The 22,491-nt window shown below is 48.6% G+C and overlaps 1 long non-coding RNA gene across 1 annotated transcript in view; it reads right to left on the bottom strand.

The window, feature by feature from the left end:
• Window positions 1-15,267, bottom strand: part of LOC137528507 (uncharacterized) — a 58,873-nt gene extending 43,606 nt beyond the window's left edge. The window contains exons 1-2 of the long non-coding RNA XR_011023417.1: window positions 14,980-15,267; window positions 7,420-7,528 (exon numbers count right to left, since the gene is read on the bottom strand). This is a non-coding gene — a long non-coding RNA (uncharacterized lncRNA). The remainder of the gene's footprint in view (window positions 1-7,419; window positions 7,529-14,979) is intronic.
• Between the last annotated feature and the right edge of the window lie 7,224 nt (window positions 15,268-22,491).

The following is a 22,491-nucleotide window of genomic DNA, read 5'->3' as shown; positions in this document are numbered from 1 at the left end:
CACTGTTCAAGCAATCATTCAGAAATGGAAGGAGTATGGCACAACTGTAAACCTACCAAGACAAGGCCGTCCACCTAAACTCACAGGCCGAACAAGGAGAGCGCTGATCAGAAATGCAATCAAGAGGCTTATGGTGACTATGGACGAACTGCAGAGATCTACAGCTCCGGTGTGGGAATCTGTCCATAGGACAACTATTAGTCGTGCACTGCACAAAATTTGCCTTTATGGAAGAGAGGCAAGAAGAAAGCCATTGTTAAAAGAGAAAAGCCTAAGAAGTCCAGTTTGCAGTTTGCCACAAGCCATGTGGGGGACACAGCAAACATGTGGAAGAAGGTGCTCTGGTCGGATGAGACCAAAACTGAACTTTTTGGCCAAAATACAAAACGCTATGTGTGGCGGAAAACTAACACTGCACATCACTCTGAACACACCATCCCCACTGTCAAATATGGTGGTGGCAGTATCATGCTCAGGGGGTTCTTCTCTTCAGCAGGGACAGGGAAACTGGTCAGAGTTGATGGGAAGATGGATGGAGCTAAATACAGGGCAATCTTGGAAGCAAACCTCTTGGAGTCTGCAAAAGACTTGAGACTGGGGCAGAGGTTCACCTTCCAGCAGGACAACAACCCTAAACAAAGCTAGGGCAACAATGGAATGGTTTAAAACAAAACATATCCATGTATTAGAATGGCCCAGTCAAAGTCCAGATCTAAATCCTATCGAGAATCTGTGGCAAGATCTTAAAAACGGCTGTTCACAAACGCTGTCCATCTAATCTGACTGAGCTGGAGCTGTTTTGCAAAGAAGAATGGGCAAGGATTTCAATCTCTAGATGTGCAAAGCTGGTAGAGACATACCCTAAAAGACTGGCAGCTGTAATTGCAGCAAAAGGTGGTTCTACAAAGTATTGACTTAGGGGGCTGAAAAATTACGCTCGCCCCATTGTGCAGTTATTTGTAAAAAATGTTTGGAATCATGTATGATTTTCATTCCACTTCTCACATGTACACCACTTTGTATTGGTCTTTCACGTGGAATCCCAATAAAATTGATTCATGTTTGTGGCAGTAACGTGACAAAATGTGGAAAACTTCAAGGGAGCCGAATACTTTTGCAAGCCACTGTATACTCCATAGGGGCATCATCCCCTTGTTCATATGCAAAATCTAGGAAATTCTGAAGGCTGTCAAAAGCCACTAGAATCGGTTAGCTAAAAGTTAGTGCGATATGATTTTTCAACGATACTGTAACAGCTTTACTGCCATCTTAACCATACCAGCACCTCCCCAGTGACTGGTTGTGGCAGTCAATTCAGTTGCAACCACCCACCAGTTAAAGGACACCTGAACTGAGAAGGATATGGAGGCTGCCATTAGGGCTGCACGATTTTGGGTAACAATCGAAATAGCAATTTTTCTCTCAGAAATTGTGATTCCGATTTACGATTTCTTTTCAAAACAAGCTTTAGCGGGGGGCGGGGTCAGTGCCAGGGGGCGGATCCACTGGCAGAAGCAGTGCATATTTGCTAGTGAGCCGGGCAGAGGGGGGGGGGCTGGGGTTGTGCGAGACTTTCAGAAGTCTATAGCAAAAAAAAAAAAAAAAAAAAAAAGAGGGGGAAAAAAAAAAAAGTCTATCTAAATAGCAGCTGTCTGGTTATTGTGGACATCATCTCCTTCCTCCACTGTTTTCAATGCCCAAAGACTTTCATGCTTTTTAGTAACAGTTCTATTTTTTACTTGTAATTATATCCTGGTTTGTAATGGCTGTGCACTGCCTTCAGTATGGTGGCTTCATTTTTAAAAGCTGGGGTGACTGTGAAAGAGGCTCTCCAACCCCCCATGCTGTGTAAGGGAAGGGGGAGGGGGAGGAGAGTCGAGTCCAGTCCAGAGCGGCACACAGCTTCTCCAATCGCTGGATAGCGATGGTATGATGGCAGCGGTAGGCGGAGCTATACAGAGCGTACAGCTCCGCCTACCGCCTCCATCATTCCATTGCTATCCAGCGATTGGAAAAGCCGTGTGCCGCTCTGGACTGGACTCTCCTCCCCCCGGCTCATTAACATCTATCATATGCACTGCTTCTGTGGTTCGGCGCAGCGGTAGGCGGACCATGGCCATGCAAGCAAGCGCGGGCACTAAAAACCGAAAACCGGCGGATACTGACGATCCCCAGATAGTCTTCACAGTAACCGCTGTTTCGGTTTAAAGCCGAGAAATCGTGCAGCCTTAGCTGCCATATCTATTTCTTTTTAGTTGTCAGTTGCCTGGCAGTACTGCTCATCTTTCTGGTCTACACCTGAAACAAGCATGTGGCTAATCCAGTAAGACTTCAGTCAGAAACCCCTGATCTGGATGCTTGTTCAGAGGCCAAGGCTACAAGTATTAGAGGTAAAGGATTAGAAAGACAGCCAGGCAATCTGCATTGTTTAGAAGGAAATAAATATGTCAGCCTCCATATCCCTCAGTTCAGGTGTGCTTTAAGTGGATTGTGTTGCTACAGTTACGTGACTTGCGGGGATCTTATAAAGTCTGATGTCCTCATTGGAGAACATATACTAACCCCCTTGTTGGTATGATTCTTTCCGGATTTTAAGATCTAAAAGCGGTACAATTTTTTTGCACCCTTTCAGACCCTAAAACATGGGGAAAAAAATCATGCTGCTAATGAGATCTGCAGCAACTCAGCACTCACCTCCCTGGGATACAGCACTGCAGTTCTCCCTACGTCCTCCAAGTGGCCCTGTAACCCTATAGTGAGATTGCGGCTGTCATGACGACAGACGGCGATCATCATCTCACCAGGGGGAAGCAGAGCCTCGGGAGAGAGGAAGAAGAATGGCGGCTGATGTCAGGATCCCCCGGGAGGTGAGTGATAACCAGGGCTGTGGAGACGGTACAAAAATCCACCGACTCAGTTTAGGATTCCACCGACTCCTCCAATTTGCATATTACAATCTTGTTGATTGAAAGAATGTAACATGAAATTCGTCTCAACTGCCAATGCTTAGTCATTTTAAAAGACAACTGAAGTGAGAAGGATATGGAGACTGCCATATTTATTCCCTTTAGTCATAGACTAAAACTAGTCCTTGGTAAGAGCAGTGTTCTCCCCAGGGCCAATTAAGTGGGCGGGCCGCCTGGCTGATTTGAAACCCTGCCCGCCTATTATGTGCTTGCCTGCTTCTAAAAGCCTGCGCTGTAAAACCTCATTATGCACAGAGCAGCGCTCCGTTTCCTTCTTTCAATCAGCGCCAACTGTCATAGCTAAAGCTGAGGCTGTACTCTGCAGGAGCGCTCCTCTGCCTGTCACCTCGAGCTTTCTGGTGAGGCAGGGATTGGCTGGGTGGCTTGTAAGGGGCGGGGCTCCTGCTCCGATTCTCCCTCCTGCCCTCCAATGAGAAGTAGGATCTGTTATGGCCGTGCCTCTCTCGTCAATGGAGAGGCAGCTAAGCAATTACACCCACACAACCCTGGGCAAGCAGCTCCCAGGGGTTACAGAGATGAGAGCCACGTGGGTCCAGCAGTCCTGGACAGCACAGAGCTACTAATTAATTATCGGCTTCCTCCCCCAGACTGCAGGTAACCACCTGCAGCTGCTGGTCTAATCCAGCTGGGGGAGGCTCGGAAAACAGAAGTGGTGCCTATTCTGAGCACAGCATGTTTATTGTCTTTACTTTGTCGGGGGGGGGGGGGGGGGGGGGCGTCCTCTGTGCCTTACAAAAACACACAGGTATCTAACTTTTTTTGTTTAGTTTTTAAAAATCAGGCCTCGTAAGTCCTTTAAAAGAAAAGCATTTCTTTGTTACAGCTGATACAAATCCTGTAATAAATCTGCAGTGTCTACTTTCTGTTACGTGGATCGGGGGGTTGGCCTTAGAGCTGCGCAGCCGCACTCGCGGCTATGCGGACTGCGCAGCCGCGGCCAGCTCCGGCAGCCATCTTGGTGAAGGCTGGAGAGCCCGACCCGGGCCGTGCGGTCGGGGGGATATTCAGCAGCGGGGACCCGGCGGAACGGCACGGAGGGCGCGGACGGCGTCCTCCGTGCCTTACAAAAACATACAGGTATCTAACTTTTTTTGTTTATTTTTTAAAAATCAGGCCTCGTAAGTCCTTTAAGGTTGCTTGCTAAATTATGCTGTTGTGTATCTTTTAGAGCAGAGAGGAAGTTCTGAGCTCAGGTTGGCTTAAAAAGTGACCTGAGAACCTTAGTCTGAAACCACCTCTCCCTGATGCTAGGTACACTCAATGCACTTATCTGACAGATTTACTGTCGGGTCGATTATTCCTAACATGTCCAATCTGATTTTCGCACCATTTCCTATAGCAGTGAACAGAAAATCGGAAACCAGATCGGACTTGTTGGAAATTGTCAGACAGTAAATCTGTCAGAAAATTGCATTGTGTGTACTTAGCAGGTACATCGGCTTGCCTCCTCACCCTCCTTTTATTCTGTAAGCATAGTTGCACTGGCCTTGCTTCCCCCCCTCGAACGCCACCCGGCTACTTTTTCGTGCCACCCGGCTGGAAAAAATTTCTGGGGAGAACACTGAAGAGTATTTGTAAAAGGTACAGACCAGAATAAAGAACATCTAACAGGCCTTAGGCAATGTAACTGTGGGTACATGTAAGAGTGTTGTGCAGGTACTCTGTGCATGAGGAATGCAGGGGAATGAGGGGATTCTTCCTTCTTTACAATCTGAACCAGGTTTATGGGTGATAGACAACACCTCTGTGTTCAATGTGCACAACATTCTCAGTGGATTCCCTGTAGCTCTGTGGGGAGTGCATATGTAGAGTATAGCACTACTGTGTAACAAAGTAAACGTGAGAGATGAAATTAAAGTTTTATACATACCTGGGGCTTCCTCCAGCCCCCTTCAGGCTAATCAGTCCCTTGCTGTCCTCCTCCGCCACCTGGATCTTCTGCTATGAGTCCAGATACTTGAGCCAGTCTGGCGTAGTGCGCATGCACAAACTCCTCCACCGGGAGCGTACTACACCTGCGCAGCACTATTGCGCAGGTGCAAAACGCTCCTGTCTGTGGAAGCGGCACGCGGCCGGACTGCGCTGACTGGCTGAATTATCAGGACTTCTAGCAGAAGATCCAGGTGGTGGAGGTGGACAGCGAAGGACTGATTAGCCTGAAGGGGGCTGGAAGAAGCCCCAGGTATGTGTAAAACTTCTTTTCATCCTTCTCAGGTACCATTTAATTCGTAGTCACCAAAATAAAATTTTATCATATCAAAGTATTTGATTTCATGAGCAATGAGAGTGCATACATTTGCATAAATCAGCATCAACGCAGAATTATTTCCATCTCATTGACCACCTATTAGTGACACAGCTACACATCAGGCTTTATATACTTACAGCATAGATGTTATTTCGTATATATAAGAGATTCCTGTGTACACATCATATATACAGTCACAATCAGATGTGTATATCTGACTTTAAAAATTCGGGGACTGCTTTATTGAAGCAGCTCAAGTAGCTAATTTTGATTGGTTTATTTCATTTTTGTGGACTAAGCAGAGCTATTACTGTATGTATACAGTGGCTTGCAAAAGTATTCGGCCCCTTTGCCGGTTTCCACATTGTCACATTACTGCCACAAACATGAATCAATTTTATTGGAATTCCATGTGTAAGACCAATACAAAGTGGTGTACACGTGAGAAGTGGAATGAAAATCATACATGACTTCAAACATTTTTTTACAAATCAATAACTGCAAAGTGGGGTGTGCATAATTATTCAGCCCCGAGTCAATACTTTGTAGAACCACCTTTTGCTGCAATTACAGCTGCCGGTCTTTTAGGGTATGTCTCTACCAGCTTTGCACATCTAAAGACTGCCCATTCTTCTTTGCAAAACAGCTCCAGCTAAGTCAGATTAGATGGACAGCGTTTGTGAACAGCAGTTTTCAGATCTTGCCACAGATTCTCGATTGGATTTAGATCTGGACTTTGACTGGGCCATTCTAACACACAGATATGTTTTGTTTTAAACCATTCCATTGTTGCCCTGGCTTTAGGTTTAGGGATGTTGTCCTGCTGGAAGGTGAACCTCTGCCCCAGTCTCAAGTCTTTTGCAGACTCCAAGATTGCCCTGTATTTGGCTCCATCCATCTTCCTATCAACTCTGACCAGCTTCCCTGTCCCTGCTGAAGAGAAGCACCCCCAGAGCATGATGCTGCCACCACCATATTTGACAGTGGGGATGATGTGTTCAGAGTGATGTGCAGTGTTAGTTTTCCGCCACACATAGCGTTTTGCATTTTGGACAAAAAGTTCAATTTTGGTCTCATCTGACCAGAGCACCTTCAACCACATGTTTGCTGTGTCCCCCACATGGCTTGTGTCAAACTGCAAATGAGACTTCTTATGCTTTTCTGTTAACAATGGCTTTCTTCTTGCCACTCTTTCATAAAGGCCAACTTTGTGCAGTGCACGACTAATAGTTGTCCTATGGACAGATTCCCCTACCTCAGCTGTAGATCTCTGCAGTTCGTCCAGAGTCACCATGGGCCTCTTGACTGCATTTCTGATCAGTGGTCTCCTTGCTCGGCCTGTGAGTTTAGGTGGGCGGCCTTGTCTTGGTAGGTTTACAGTTGTGCCAAACTCCTTCCATTTCTGAATGATCGCTTGAACAGTGGTCCGTGGGATGTTCAAGGCTTGAGAAATTTAAAGCAGACTTAGGCTACAAAAAGATTTCAAAACAACTTTATCCCAGACCTGTCTGGTGTGTTCTTTGGACTTCATGGTGTTGCTCCCAATATTCTCAGACAACCTCTGAGGCCGTCACAGAGTAGCTGTATTTGTAGTGACATTAGATTACACACATGTGCACTCTATTTAGTCATTAGCACTCATCAGGCAATGTCTATGGGCAACTGACTGCACTCAGTCCAAAGGGGGCTGCATAATTACACACACCCCACTTTGCAGTTATGGATTTGTAAAAAAACGTTTGGAATCATGTATGATTTTCGTTCCACTTCTCACATGTTCACTACTTTGTATTGGTCTTTCACGTGGAATTCCAATAAAATTGATTCATGTTTGAGGCAGTAATATGATAATGGAAAACTTCAAGGGGGCCAAATACTTTTGCAAGCCACTGTAAATTAGTTATGACTATTATCTGAGAAAGAACATTATCATATTTTCTAATTACAGTTTAAATTCATTAGGAGTCAGAGTATTTTTTCCCCGACTCCAACGCCAGACACCCAAAATTGCCCCGACTCCGAAGCCCTGGTAACGACCGCTGTGCGAATTGCTCTGCATAGACCTCTGACGGCTGCCACGAGTTCAGCTCGGGGTTACTGCTCCTGGCATGTTTTTTCCACCCCGGAGCTGTACTCGTGATTACCGCTAAGCAGGTTAACCAGTTAGCTACACAAGTGACTTACTTGGGTAAGAAGAGAGGACCGGTGCACACATACACATTCTTGTTACTCTTGGTTAGAGAGCTGCAGAATTTCTCCAAGTCGCTCCAGGCATTCTGGGTCAGTTTGGATTCTGAAAGAATAATTAGAAGGTTAAATTTCAACCTTGAGGCCGGATTTACGCTAATTTGTGTTACGGTGGTGAAGCAATGCTCCTACCACATCCCACCGCAACGCAAAAATGACAAACACATGACCTGCTGGGCAGAAAGTACGCCACTGGGATTACCACCGCACCGCGCATCGCAATGCACCCAGCTCCGGTCGATTAAATTCCTCCTTCGCCCTTTGACTCCAATGACTCCCACCACCGCTGTGTCGCTGCAGAAGTTATACGGTAACGCGCTGCAGAATTTGCGCCGGCTCTGTGGCGATTCAGAAGCTTCCGCTGCAACGTGATACGGGTGCAAGGCCCCATATACTTGCATTGCGGTTGCGTTACCCTGCGGTAAAACACGGCAACACAACGCACACTGGCAATGCAAGTGTAAAAGGGGCCTGAAAGTGTACCCAAATCACATACCTAAGAAAAGGGACGCATGTGGATCCCAACGAGGCTTCCCTCCCTGTCCCTGATCCCCCATTGCTGAGCGCAGGGCTGTCAAGTCGGTAAAAGAAAAATCATCTGACTCCAACTCCGACTCAAAGGTTTATGAAACCAACTCCGACTCTAGGTACCTAAAGTTACTCTGACTCAGATTCCTCGACTCTTACCAGGGCTGTGGATTTGCTACAAAAGTCATCCAACTTCCGTCTCGGACTCCACAGTTTATGAAACCACTGACTCCAGGTACCCAAAATTGCTCTGACTCCACAGCTCTGGCCAAGCACGGACCTTCCAAAGGTTACAGACAAGGGCTTGTTGGTAATCTGATCGGGGCCACGCTCCTGTTCAAGCACAAGTGCAGCCATACAGCACCTGCCTGAGTACAGCCACGCCTCTGCAGTAAGCCAGAGCCGCATGTGCAGAAGTGGTTTGTGGTACTGTGCAGGCGCTGCCATGCTTCTGCCAGAAAGGGGGTGCAGCCCAGATCAGCCGGGCAGTGGTGGACGACAGTAATGGAAACCTCACTAGGATGCAGAGGCTTCCATCTCCTTAGGTACTTGTGTTTTTGAACCTGAGCGTCGCCCCAGGTTCTCTTTAAAGTGAACCTGAACTCTTGCACAGGACAGAGGGAAAACATATAGAAATTTATTTAGAAAGTTTAGCCGGTATAATTCCCCATTCATCTGTGAGTAATCATGACTGTAATTTGATCTCTCAGCAGTGTCAGCTGGCTGCCTCGGCAGGATGTTAAACCTGTCTGCTACCATAAAAGCAAGAAGTAGACACACTGCAGGATGTGTATCAGCTGTAACAAATGTTTTTCTTTCAAGGATATTATGCTGCTGCTTATCTTTTACAGATGAGAGAAAGTTCTGAGTTCAGGTCCGCGTTAACATGACCAAATTACACCACAGGCTGCAATCTAATCCTTTATGGAGCAGTATCCGGTGAATTACATGTTACGGACCTGCTGCTTCTTAGCCTTACCAGTGGATCTTTGCTACTGAATTATTTTAACGTTTTAAGATTTATCTCTCTTACTGAAGAGCTTCTACTGAGTAGCAGGAAGGGAGGAGATCAATAGTTTGTCAGCACATTGCTCAGGTTTATAGGCCATGTTTAGTTCAGGGTGGAGCTGAGCAGTAGTAATACAGTGCCATGCTATTCAGTAGAGCTTGCATTTTTTGTATGACCAGGAATCATTGTAAATGAAAGCTACGACTGGATCAAGGTTCATGGCTGCAATCGATGTGTTCAAATACAACAGTATTACACAAAGCATAGATATATAGTACAGTAGAATCTCGTTATAGTAAACCTCTGGATATGGTAAACTCAGTCCTCAGGTCCCAGCAATTGTGTCTGTATAAATACATAATGTATGACCAATTCTGATATAGTAAGCTACTTTTTACTGGTCCTGTGGAGTTCACTACAGTCCTGGCCAAAAGTTTTAAGACTGTCAAAAATATTAGAAATGAGAAAAGTTGGTGCTAAAGTTTTTATAATAGCAATTTGCATATACGCTAGAATGTTATGAAGAGTGTGCAGATGAATTGCATAGGCCTTTGCCATGAAAATTAACTGAGTCCCCAAAAAAAAACCTTTCCACTGCATTTCATTTGCTGTCATTAACCACTTGCCGACCAGGGGATTTTACACTGATCGGTGCTGCGTGGGCTCTACAGCCCGCAGCACCGATCAGGAGTGCAGCAGGGCGATCAGACTACCCCCCTTTTTTCCCCACTAAGGGGATGTCCTGCTGGGGGGGGGGGGGGGGTCTGATCGCCGTTGGCTGCAGTTGCTTAGCGGGGGCTCTTCAAAGCCCCCCTCCGCAGCGCTTTCAGCCCTCTCGCCAGCTCCCTCCCTCTCCCTTCCCCTGTGTGCTGCGCAGGACGGATTTCCGTCCTGCGCATTGAAGGATAGGCTTCAGCCTATCATGTGCCGGCAATCCCCGGCCAATCAGAGGCCGGGGATTGCCGATCTGCCTTACGGCGCTGCTGCGCAGCAGCGCCGTATGATGTAAACAGCGGGGATTTCTTCCCCGCCTGTTTACATTTGGCCGGCGAGCCGCCATCGGCGGCTCTCCGGCTGTTCACAGAGACACCCTCCGTGAACTGACATGGAAAGGCCGCTCGATCGAGCGGCCGTTTCCATGGTAACCCGCAGACGACCAGTTTACGCCAATCGGCGTTAGCTGGTCGTCAAGAGGTTAAAGGACCTGCTGAGATCATTGCAGTAATCGTCTTGTTAACTCAGGTGAGAATGTTGACGAGCACAAGGCTGGAGATCATTGTGTCAGGCTGATTGGGTTAGAATGGCAGACTTGACATGTAGGAGGGTGGATGCTCATTGATCTTCCATTGTTAACCATGGTGACCAGCAAAGAAACGCATGCAGCCATCATTGCGTTGCATAAAAATGGCTTCACAGGCAAGGATATTGTGACTACTAAGATTGCACCTAAATCAAAAATGTATAGGATCATCAAGTACTTCAAGGAAAGAGGTTCAATTCTTGTTAAGAAGGCTTCAGGGCGTCCAAGAAAGTCCAGCAAGCGCCAGGATCGTCTCCTAAAGGATTCAGCCGCGGGATCGGAGTGCAACAATGCAGAGTTTGCTCAGGAATGGCAGCAGGCAGGTGTGAGCGCATCTGCATGCACAGTTAAAGGAATACTATTAAAGTTTTACTAATTTCTGGCAACAGCATGAATCAATATGCCAACAACAGTAAGAATGAATACAGTATGTTTCTTCTGTGCAGTGTTTTGTTTTTTCTATCTACCTTACCGACGGCGTCCCCTTAAGAAACTGACGGCGACGGATAATGGACGAGCTCATTATAGAGGCGATTCCTCTTTTTGAGCGTGGCAGTAGAATCTCCTATTGTGAGGCTCCCCCACACCAGAGCGCGTTATACAGCGCGTGCCCCGCCGAACTAAGGTGCTATGAAGAGCGAGAGACAACCGCTCTCGCTCCTAATCTGTCCCTCATCATGAAAGTAACTTCCATGTGCGAGGAGCCTCTGCTTCATTGGTTGTTTGCCGTTGCTAAGCAACAGTAAACGAATGAGCCGGAGGAGGGCACGTCATTGCTCCGAAAGGAGCCGAATATGAAGCCGAAGGAGGGCGTGTCAAAATCCCCTTCAGTAATCTGCTGGCCGCATTCTCCTCACAGTAGCCTGTGGAATCCTTTCCACAGAGACTACTTGTGGTTGTGGCTGTGCCCGCCCCCCGCCCAATAAAGTCCCCCTCTTCGGCTCCTTTCGGAGCAATGACACGCCCTCCTCCGACTCATTCGTTTGCTGTTGCTTAGCAACGGCAAACAACCAATGAAGAAGAGGCTCCTCGCTAATGAAAGTTACTTTCACGATGAGGGGCAGATTAGGAGCGAGAGCGGTTGTCTCTCGCTCTTCATAGCACCTTAGTTCGGCGGGGCACGCGCTGTATAACGCGCTCTGGTTTGGGGGAGCCTCACAATAGGAGATTCTACTGCCACGCTCAAAAAGAGGAATCGCCTCTATAATGAGCTCGTCCATTATCCGTCGCCGTCAGTTTCTTAAGGGGACGCCGTCGGTAAGGTAGATAGAAAAAAAAACACTGCACAGAAGAAACATATACTGTATTCATTCTTACTGTTGGCATATTGATTCATGCTGTTGCCAGAAATTAGTAGAACTTTAAAAGTATTCCTTTAAGGCAAAGACTTTTGGAAGATGGCCTGGTGTCAAGAAGGGAAACAAAGAAGCCACGTCTCTCCCAAAAACACACAAGGGACAGATTGATCTTCTGCAGAAAGTACGGTGAATGGACTGCTGAGGACTGGGGCAAAGTCATATTCTCTGATGAAGCCCCTTTCCGATTGTTTGGGGCATCTGGAAAAAGGCTTGTCAGGAGAAGAAAGAGTGAACGCTACCATCAGTCCTGTGTCATGCCAACAGTAAAGCATCCTGACACCATTCATGTGTGGGGTTGCTTCTCATCCAAGGGAGTGGGCTCACTCACAATTTTGCCCCCCCAAAAAAAAAAAAAAAAAAAAAAAAAAACACAGCCATGAATAACAAATGGTACCAAAACACCCTCCAATGGCAACTTCTTAGTGGCTTAGGGACCAAAACATTGAAATTTTGGGTCCATGGCCTGGAAACTCCCCAGATCTTAAAGGACTTCGAGGCCAAATTTTGAAAAAGAAAAAAAAGTTAGATACCTGCATCTGTTTGGAAGGCACGAAGAACTCCATCCGCGCCGTTCCGCCGGGTCCCCGTCACTCATAGCCCCCCGAACAACTCCCGACCGCACGGCTCGGGCTCTCGTGCCTGTACAAAGATGGCCGCCGGAGCTGGCCGCGGCTTCACAGTCCGCATAGCCGCGAGTGCAACTGTGCAGCTCTAGGGCTAACCCCCCGATCCAGGTAACAGACTATTTCGTGGGGTTGGCCCTAGATCTGCGCAGCCGCACTCACAGCTATGCAGACTGTACAGCCGCGGTCAGCTCCGGCGGCCATCTTTATGCAGGCAGGAGAGCCCGTCCCGGGCCGTGCGGTCGGGAGCCAGTCGGGGGGGGCTATTAAGTGGCGGGGACCTGACGGAACGGCACGGAGGGCGCGGACGGCGTCCTCCGTGCCTTCCAAACATGCAGTTATCTAACTTTTCCTGGCCCTGTACATAATGCAGAGTGGCAGCAGAACGTTATACATTACCTGCTTCCAGCGGTGACATAGGTCCACGGTACTTCCTCTCCAGTTTACAATGCTGTGCAGCCAGCCAATGACCATGCTTCCATCCTGTGTCGTGTGACAGGGATGGAAGCCGCATGATTGGCTGACTGCATGGCTCCTGTAAACTGGAAAGGAAGTGAAGAAGACCTGTATCACTGCTGGAAGCAGGTAAATGTATAACATAAGCTGCCGCTCTGCATTATGTACAGGGCCTGGCCCTCCTTACTCCTGGCCCGCTCCCCCTCTCATATGATGGAGGTGTGGGGGGGGGGGGGGTGGGGGGGGGGTGTACACGGCCATAAAGTAGTTATGCCTTGGTTCCACGCTTCATGTAATTTGCATGCATTTCCTGGTACCGTATAATGCTTCACTGCATTGTACATTAACGAAATACAGGACCCACCCTCTAGGGCTGCACGGTTTTGCAGTTTAAAACCGAAACCGTGATTCACGTGCAGACGATCTTCAGTCAGTAGCTCCGTTTTTTTTCAGCGCTCGCTGCGCTTGGCCACATGGTTCCGCCTACCGCCACAAAGAGTCACTGATTGGCAGAATCTACGACTAGCAGTGCATATTTTTGACTGTTAATGAGCCACGCAGCAGGGAGCGAGTGCAGTCCAGAGAGGCACACAGCTCCACCAATAGCTAGATAGAGATGGTATGACGGAGGGGGTAGGCGGAGCTGTACAGAGGGTACAGCTCCACCTACGTCATACCATCTCTATCCAGTGACTGGTGGCGCTGTGTGCCGCTCTGGACTGGACTCACCCCCCCCCCCCCCCCCCCATTAACATTCAAAAATATGCACTGCTAGTCGTAGCTGGCGTCTGCTTGTCTCTCCTCCACCGGACATCTCGGTAAATCACGTGTGAGAGATGCCGGGTAGAGAGACAAACAGCGGCAGCTAAGGGGAAGAGAAAGCTTCGGTATTGTAGTGTACTCTGTTCCAGCCAGAAGCGGTGATTGAATGATTGCAAAGCTCAGAAGTAAGGGCTGGGGCACACCGAGCGGCTTTTTGAGCGCTTTTGCAGCCGCTTGCGAGTGCGGTATACGCTAGGGTAATGTATTTCAATGGGAGTGTGCACACCACAGCGGGAGGCGTTTTGCAGAAACTAATCCTCCCGGGGTGAAGCATTTTTTGGATTGCGGAGGAGTTTCTGCCTCGATGTTAAGTATAGGAAAAACCGCAAACCGCTCTGAAAAACGGCAGATCAGAGCGGTTTGCCAGGCAGTTTTGTTACAGAAGCTGTTCAGTAACAGCTTTACTGTAACAATATATGAAATATGCTACACTGAAATCCGCAGCAGCAATCCGCAAAACGCCTCATAAATTTTTTTAAAGAAGCGTTTAAAAATCTGCTAGCATTTTGCGGATCTGCTAGCGGGTTTTGGTGTGCACCGGGCCTTAAAGCTACTGCCTATACTCCTCCCACTCGCAATTCTGCAGGAGGTCTGTTGCCGCCCAATGTCCGACCACCAGTGGCTATGTATACTACAGAGGAGGGGGGGGGGGGGTGGTCTCTACCCTATACTATAGGGGGCAGTAGGTCATCTGGCTACCTATACTGGATGGGGAGGGGGGGGGGGGGGGTTTGTCACATGGCTACCTACCGTATACTGCAGGAGAGGAGTGGGGTGTGTGGTAATTTGGATACCTATAATGCAGGAAGGTTAGGTGAGGTTACCTAGTGAGTGAGTGTGTGTAAGATGGGGAGGGGGGGGGGGGTTTGGTTGAGATGCTGTAGGTCGGGGGGCGGCTGGTGATGGTGGGCCTAGGGCGGTAAAAATGTATAAATCCGGCCCTGGCAATACGCTGTACATTGTTAACTGCCCCCAGCCCAGCGTCCTCACAAAAGGCCCCACCAGCATACATGTGCAATTTAGTGCTAAAGCTTGCTTTGAAAAAAAAAAAAAAAAGTGAAAAAAATCAATATCGCAATTTCTGAGTGCGGGGGGGGGATTCGCAATTTCAATTTTCCCCTAAAATCGTGCAGCCCTACCACCCTCGCCTAGCTCCTGCTCCACCCCCCCTGCCGCTATTGTTACACCCCTGCTGGGAACTGAACCAACATTGGCAGGAAGTACATTTCTTTGTTCCAATTCCAAGCTGCATACATTGGTCATTAAACTTTCACACAAGCTGGAAACATCTACATCGCACTGCTCATCTGTACTGTCCTATAACGTCTGGGAATCAAGAGTTGCTTTCATACTGAATCAGATATAAGCCTATTACTGAAGGGGGAGGGTAGCCGTACTGACCTGAGGGTACACATTACTCAGTATGAAAGTCTCATCCATGGCCTGCTGGTTCCACTTGTGGTTAGCTGCTGCTGCTGCTAGATGTCCCCGGTCAAAGCCGCTGCCCTGGTAGTCCAAGTTGCTGGCCCGATCGTAAGGATGTACATATTCATCTTCTGTGAACTCAGAGTTCTGCCTGTAAGCAGTGCCACGTATCCGCTCCACATTCAGCTGCTCTAGAACCCACGGGCCCAGCAGCGGAGAGTCATAGCTGAGAACGTGCGACTTGCGGCTCTTCAACTGGCTGAAGCCTGGCAGACTAAACCTAGTGACGCCGGCAGCAGGGATACTTCTGAAGCTGCCTGTACAATGGGATAGAGGGGGGTGCAGGCTCCCCCCAGTCTCCAGTGGATCACTCCAGCGCAGCTCCGACTGCCAGGGACACCCCTGAAAGCAAAACTGCTTCCCAGTCTCATCTTCACAATGGCACATAATGTTCAGATTGCAACTATCATTTCTTCTGCATACAGTCAGCTGAAGACATTGTTCAGAGAGGAATGTCCTGTAAAAACGCAACAAATAAGTTTTAGTTTAATTACAAGCTGAAGACCTGGAGTTGCTCAGGTGTGTATTTGGTTGTTGAGTCCGACTACTTTTTGTAACCTTGACACAGTAACTCAATGACCAAGTTTGTGAGCTTTGGGGTCCTTGGCATCAATAATGTGAGAATGGTACCAATTTAAATTTTCTCATTGAAATCAAGTAAACAAATCGTTTGGCTATTTGTAGCTCTGCCCCCTTTTCTGAATTTTAATGCAAGTTACCCAATGACCGATTGTAGCAGTTTTGAGGCCCCTGCCATTAACAGTTTAAAAATGGCAGCAGTTTCAATATTCCCCTTGAAAATCAATAGGTGTTGAATTTTGAATAGCTGTTGTAGGTACCACCCACTTTCCTGAATATAATTTCTAGTCACTCAGAGACCGAATGTGCCAAGTTTGAGAATCCTGCTTTCAGGAACCAGCCCCTTGTCATCTCTCCGGCAGAGTAAGAATGGCTGTTTACATGTTCCCATTGACAATGAATTACTGTAATTTGATTGGCTGTTTTAGGCTCTGCCCACTGTCACTGAATTTTCACCTTGGTCACCAAGTGACGGTGACCAACTATGCAAAGTTTGGGGACTCTGGCTTTATTTCTTTGAGAATGAGACCCCCAGAACATATCATCCCAGGTAGTAAGACAAAGTTTTGTTGAAATCAGTCAAGGCGTTTATGAGTCGCGCACACACACACACACACACACACACACACACACACACACACACACACACACACACACACACACACACACACACACACACACACACATTTACAGCTACAAGCTTGTCACTGCCATTCCTTACACTACAGGAATAACTGTCAGTAGCCTTTACTTCTGTATTCAGTGGTTTCTGACATGCTCATGGATAGAGATGGTAAACTGGATGCAAATAAATCATAGTTAAAGGTTAGCTGAACAGAAGATAGCCCAAGTATACCCTCTAGATCAGTGGTCCTCAAACTACAGCCTGCTGAGGCTTTTTCACTGCCCCCCCCCCCCCCCAAACAAAATATACAGTATAACTTATAAATGCGGCCCACTGGACCTTTAAATATCAGCGGGCCGCATATAGAATAGCAGTGCTGGCATTACCCATCCACATACTGTAAAAGCCAGCGAGCAGTAATTCACTGGCCTCCAATCCAATTCTGCATCAGGTGACACTGCTGTCCAACTGGACAGCCGATTGTTACCCGGGCATGCTTCACTGTCTGGTGCGCAAAGACGTTCTGCCCCATGACTGAATGGCTGCTGCTGGGAGTTCTCCTTCAGGCACGATTGGGGGGAATCAATACCTAGATTCAATGTAATGTTTTTCAACATAATTTTATGCATGTTCTGGCCCCCCCAGCAGTCTGAAGTATATTGACTTGGCCCTTGACCGAAAAAAGGTGTTTGGGGACCCCTGCTCTAGATTGTAAGTTTGCAAGGGCAGGGACCAACCCCTATTGCTTTTTATTTTGCTGTAGTTTACCATATGAATGAGTACCAATTTTAATGATATTTCAAACCATACATTAAAGCGAACGCAAGGCGGAATTTTTAAATCTTAATAGGGCCCAGAGGAAAGTCATGTGCACAATGACATGCCTACTGCCACTGCTAGTGCCCCCGGCACTCTGCTGTCCCCCCAGAAAATCTGCTTGTCACTAGCCTGCTTTGTTTACCTGAAGCTTGTCAATCACAAGTACTTCCTGGGTCGCGGCTTGGCTTCCGATTGGAGGAAGCTAGCAGAGGCGGGGAGAGCCTGCAATGGAGGCAGCAATTCGCAGGAGCATGATTGAAAAGACTCAGGTAAACAAAGCAGACTAGCGACAAGCAGATTGGCTCTAGCCCGGCGATATTTTCACGGGGGACAGCAGAGCGCAGGGGGCACTAGCAGCGGCAATGGAGGGACAGAGAGGCATGTCGTTGTGCACATGACATGCCTATGGGCACTATTAAGATTTAAAATTTCTGCCTCGGTGTCACAGGAGCCCTAGTTGCTGACCGCACTTAGCCTTCTAAACGGTGCCAGCGCACAGATCGTGCGAACTCTGGTCGCAGTCAATGCGCAGGAACCGTTAAGAATTAGCCGCAGACAACTCAGAAGGGAGCCTGTGAGACACGGGTAATTACAACGTCACCTACTGGTTCAGAGTAAACTGCCACCACCGCGGTTACCATGGGACCGTGGAGCCCACTAACTGACTGACTAGTCCTGCGAATAAAACGGTTAAACACACGGTATTCTGTCTAGCCAACAAACAAACAGTAGCGTATCTTCAGAGACCCGGGATCAGTTCTGTGTGTGCTGATAAGCAGGGTAGCAGACAGTGAATGACTTGGAGAAAGTCGTTTATTCACGCAATATAAATAATTAATATATACAGACAATTATTAAAATCAACAATTATTAAAACCGTAATAGCCAGTATAAAAAATAAAAGAAGGGAGAAAAATACTTAGTTCCTGGAAAGATGTCCTTTTTGTGGGAAAACAGAGTTCTGGGTTTCAATTTGAGTTCAGAGTTCAGACCAGGTGGATGCCAGCATATCCTCAAGCTGGCATCTGATGAATTCAAGATGTTTCAGTGTGGAGGACACTGAGTTTGGGTCCTCAGCCATTCTTATGCCCCTGCTTCAGTAGGAGGGAGTGAGGGCGGGGAGCCATACACCCCCTTAGAAGATGAGATGAGCCCTCCCCTTATCCTGGGGGCTAGAAATCATATCTACCCATATATGGGCTCTATCTCACAGAACCGTACAGGTCAGGGCAGATTTATTAACATTTTCAGGTCTGTCTCGATTTACCCAGCGCCCTGATACCAGACATGAGGGGTGGGTCCCCTGTGGTATCATCAGGGCATTTTCAAACTGCCTAACTGGCAGTCCTTACCTCAGAATGTTCTGACACTTCCTCAGAACCAGCACCGGGGCTCATGCTACACTTCCCCCACGTTTGGTGAAGCTGCCATCTCAGGAACCCCAGAAATATTACAGATCTGGGAAGTTATGGATTATGCCATGAGACTTCAGGTTTATTCAGGGTGTGTTCTAGCTGCTAACAGCTGACTTTCCTTTGATCTTTACTAGGGAGCAAAGTGTCAAGACCTCCCGTGGATTCGTAGCCTGCCTGGCTGTACCTAGGCATCCTTTGGTTAATTAACATCTCCATGAGATCAGCTAAGTGTCACCTGGTTCCCAGAACCAAAAGGGGAATTGTGCCTTCCACAGGGAATATGTCCAAGCTAATTAACACCTTCCCCCCAGGCTGTCACTTCAGCTAAGACAGATCCCCCAGCTGTTCCTAGGCAGAGAGATACTACACATCAAATCTTGGTTCTATTGATCTGAAGCGCAATCGATGCAGGAATCGAGTGCGATCGTTCTTTTCTTCACGGGCGGTTCCAGGACGCGCCTGCGTCCCCGCAACCGTCCGTGACACTCGGGTTCTCTTTAAAGGATCTCCATTGCAAAAACTGTAAAATTTAAAATGCATGTGAACACATGCAAATACGAAATACATTTCTTCCAGAACCGACAGGGTTTGGACTAGTTCATCTCTTCATGGGGGATTCTCAGCAAGGCCTTTCTTCTTTATAAAGACATTCCCTGAAAAGGATTTATACAAAGATGCTGGCCAGCCTCCCTGCTGATTTCACACTTTTTGACAGTTGGACAGAGCAACTAAATGCTTTTGAAAATAAAGAAAACCCTGAGAATCCCTGTTGGTTCTGTCAGATTTTTACTACCTACTGAAAGACAGCAGCATAGGAGAAAAGCAATTTATGTCTCATTTTACTCTGGAAGAAATGCACTTATCTGTATGTATTTACATGTATATTAAATTTCACGATTTCCGCAATAGTGGTCCTTTAACTATGTATGTATTTGTATTACTGGATGTGATGACTGTACCGTGTCTTACTTCTCATGTATATGTCCCCGAATATTTGTTTTGTACTAGCGCTACGGAAGATGTTTAGTGTTATATAAAAACACTTCCTGACGCCTGACCCTGTCCCCCCGCATAAACAGCCTTCCTGACACCTGACCCTGTCCCCCCGCATAAACAGCCTTCCTGACGCCTGACCCTGTCCCCCCGCATAAACAGCCATCCCAACGCCTGACCCTGTCCCCCCGCATAAACAGCCTTCCTGACGCCTGACCCTGTCCCCCCGCATAAACTGCCTTCCCAACGCCTGACCTCCCCGCATAAACAGCCTTCCCGACGCCTGACCCTGTCCCCCCGCATAAACAGCCTTCCTGACGCCTGACCCTGTCCCCCCGCATAAACAGCCCCCCTGACGCCTGACCCCCCGCATAAACAGCCTTCCCAACGCCTGACCCTGTCCCCCCGCATAAACAGCCTTCCTGACGCCTGACCCTGTCCCCCCGCATAAACAGCCTTCTCCGCATAAACAGCCTTCCCGACGCCTGACCCTGTCCCCCCGCATAAAAAGCCTTCCTGACGTCTGACCCTGTCCCCCCGCATTAACAGCCTTCCTGACGCCTGACCCTGTCCCCCCGCATAAAAAGCCTTCCCGACGCCTGACCCTGTCCCCCCGCATAAAAAGCCTTCCCGACGCCTGACCCTGTCCCCCCGCATAAACAGCCTTCCCGACGCCTGACCCTGTCCCCCTGCATAAACAGCCTTCCTGATGCCTGACCCTGTCCCCCCCCGCATAAACAGCCTTCCCGACGCCTGACCCTGTCCCCCCCCCCCCGCATAAACAGCCTTCCTGACGCCTGACCCTGTCCCCCCACATAAACAGCCTTCCTGACGCCTGACCCTGTCCCCCCGCATAAACAGCCTTCCTGACACCTGACCCTGTCCCCCCGCATAAACAGGCTTACTGACGCCTGACCCTGTCCCCCCGCATAAACAGCCTGACGCCTAACCCTGTCCCCCTGCATAAGCAGCCTTCCCGACGCCTGACCCTGTCCCCCCCCGCATAAACAGCCTTCCCGACGCCTGACCCTGTCCCCCCCCGCATAAACAGCCTTCCTGACGCCTGACCCTGTCCCCCCCGCATAAAAAGCCTTCCTGACGCCTGACCCTGTCCCCCCGCATAAACAGCCTTCCTGACGCCTGACCCTGTCCCCCCGCATAAACAGCCTTCCTGACACCTGACCCTGTCCCCCCGCATAAACAGGCTTACTGACGCCAGACCCTGTCCCCCCGCATAAACAGCCTGACGCCTAACCCTGTCCCCCTGCATAAGCAGCCTTCCCGACGCCTGACCCTGTCGCCCCCGCATAAACAGCCTTCCTGACGCCTGACCCTGTCCCCCCGCATAAACAGCCTGATGCCTAACCCTGTCCCCCTGCATAAGCAGCCTTCCCGACGCCTGACCCTGTCCCCCCCGCATAAACAGCCTTCCTGACGCCTGACCCTGTCCCCCCGCATAAAAAGCCTTCCTGACGCCTGACCCTGTCCTGCCCGCATAAACAGCCTTCCCGACGCCTGACCCTGTCCCCCCGCATAAACAGCCTTCCTGACGCCTGACCCTGTCCCCCCGCATAAAAAGCCTTCCTGACGTCTGACCCTGTCCCCCCGCATAAACAGCCTTCCCGACGCCTGACCCTGTCCCCCCGCATAAACAGGCTTACTGACGCCTGACCTTGTCCCCCCCCCCGCATAAACAGCCTTCCCGACGCCTGACCCTGTCCCCCCCGCATAAACAGGCTTACTGAAGCCTGACCCTGTCCCCCACATAAACAGCCTGCCTGACGCCTAAACCTCCACACCCCCCCATTTTCCTGATGCCTAATAGCCCCCAGCGATGAAAATGTGGGTGCCGCCATAGGGCCTTTTTAAATTTATCAGGAAAATCAGAAACTAATAGTGCTCGAGTACACCCCTGCTGGGAATTCAACCAACATTGGAAGTATATTTCTTTGGTCCAATTCCAAGCTGCATAAATGGTCATTAAACTTTCACACAAGCTGGAAACATCTACATCTTATTGCTCATCTGTACTGTCCTATAACATCTGGGGAATCAAAGTTGCTTTCATACTGAATCAGATATAAGTATATTACTGATGGGGGAGGGTAGCCGTACTGACCTGCGGGTACACATTACTCCGTATGAAAATCTCATCCATGGCTTGCTGGTTCCACATGTGGTTAGCTGCTGCTAGATGTCCCCGGTCAAAGCCACTGCCCTGGTAGTTCAAGTTGCTGGCCCGATGGTAAGGATGTACAGACTCATCTTCTGTGAACTCAGAGTTCTGCCTGTCAGCAGTGCCACGTATCCGCTCCACGTTCAGCTGCTCTAGAACCCACGGTGGGCCCCGCAGCCGGGTGTCAGTTAAGAACGTGCGGCTTGCGGATTTTCAGCTGGCTGAAGCCTGGCAGGGCAAACCTAGTGATGTCACAGCGGAGGGCAGGGATACTTCTGAAGCTGCCTGTACGATGGGATAGGGGGGGGGGTGCAGGCTCCCCCCGCAGTCTCCAGTGGATCACTCCAGCACCCAGCGCAGCTCCGACTGCCAGGGACACCCCTGAAAGCAAAACTTTGCTTCTAAGTCATCTTCACAATGGCATATCCGGTTCAGCACCGCAGTGCCGAAAATCTCATGCATCCGAGCAACGTTCACCTCCCATTCATTCGCCTATAAACTTTATTGCTACTTATCACAATGAATTGATCTATATCTTGTTTTTTCCGCCACTAATTAGGCTTTCTTTGGGTACTACATTTTGCTATGAATTATTTTTTTCTAAATCCATTTTAACAGGAAGATTAAGAAAGAAATGAAAAAAAAATTCATTCTCAGTTTTTGGCCATTATAGTTTGAAATTAATATACGCTACCGTAATTAAAACCCATGTATTTTATTTGCCCATCTGTCCCGTTAATTACACCATTCAAACGATGTCCCTATCACAATTTATGGTGCCGATATTTCACTTAGAAATAAAGGTGCATTTTTTTCAATTT

The sequence above is a fragment of the Hyperolius riggenbachi genome, chromosome 8, assembly GCF_040937935.1.
Source record: "Hyperolius riggenbachi isolate aHypRig1 chromosome 8, aHypRig1.pri, whole genome shotgun sequence".
NCBI lineage: Eukaryota > Metazoa > Chordata > Amphibia > Anura > Hyperoliidae > Hyperolius > Hyperolius riggenbachi.
Note: the sequence above shows the minus strand (reverse complement) of the source record. Positions and strands in the feature narration are given on the sequence as shown.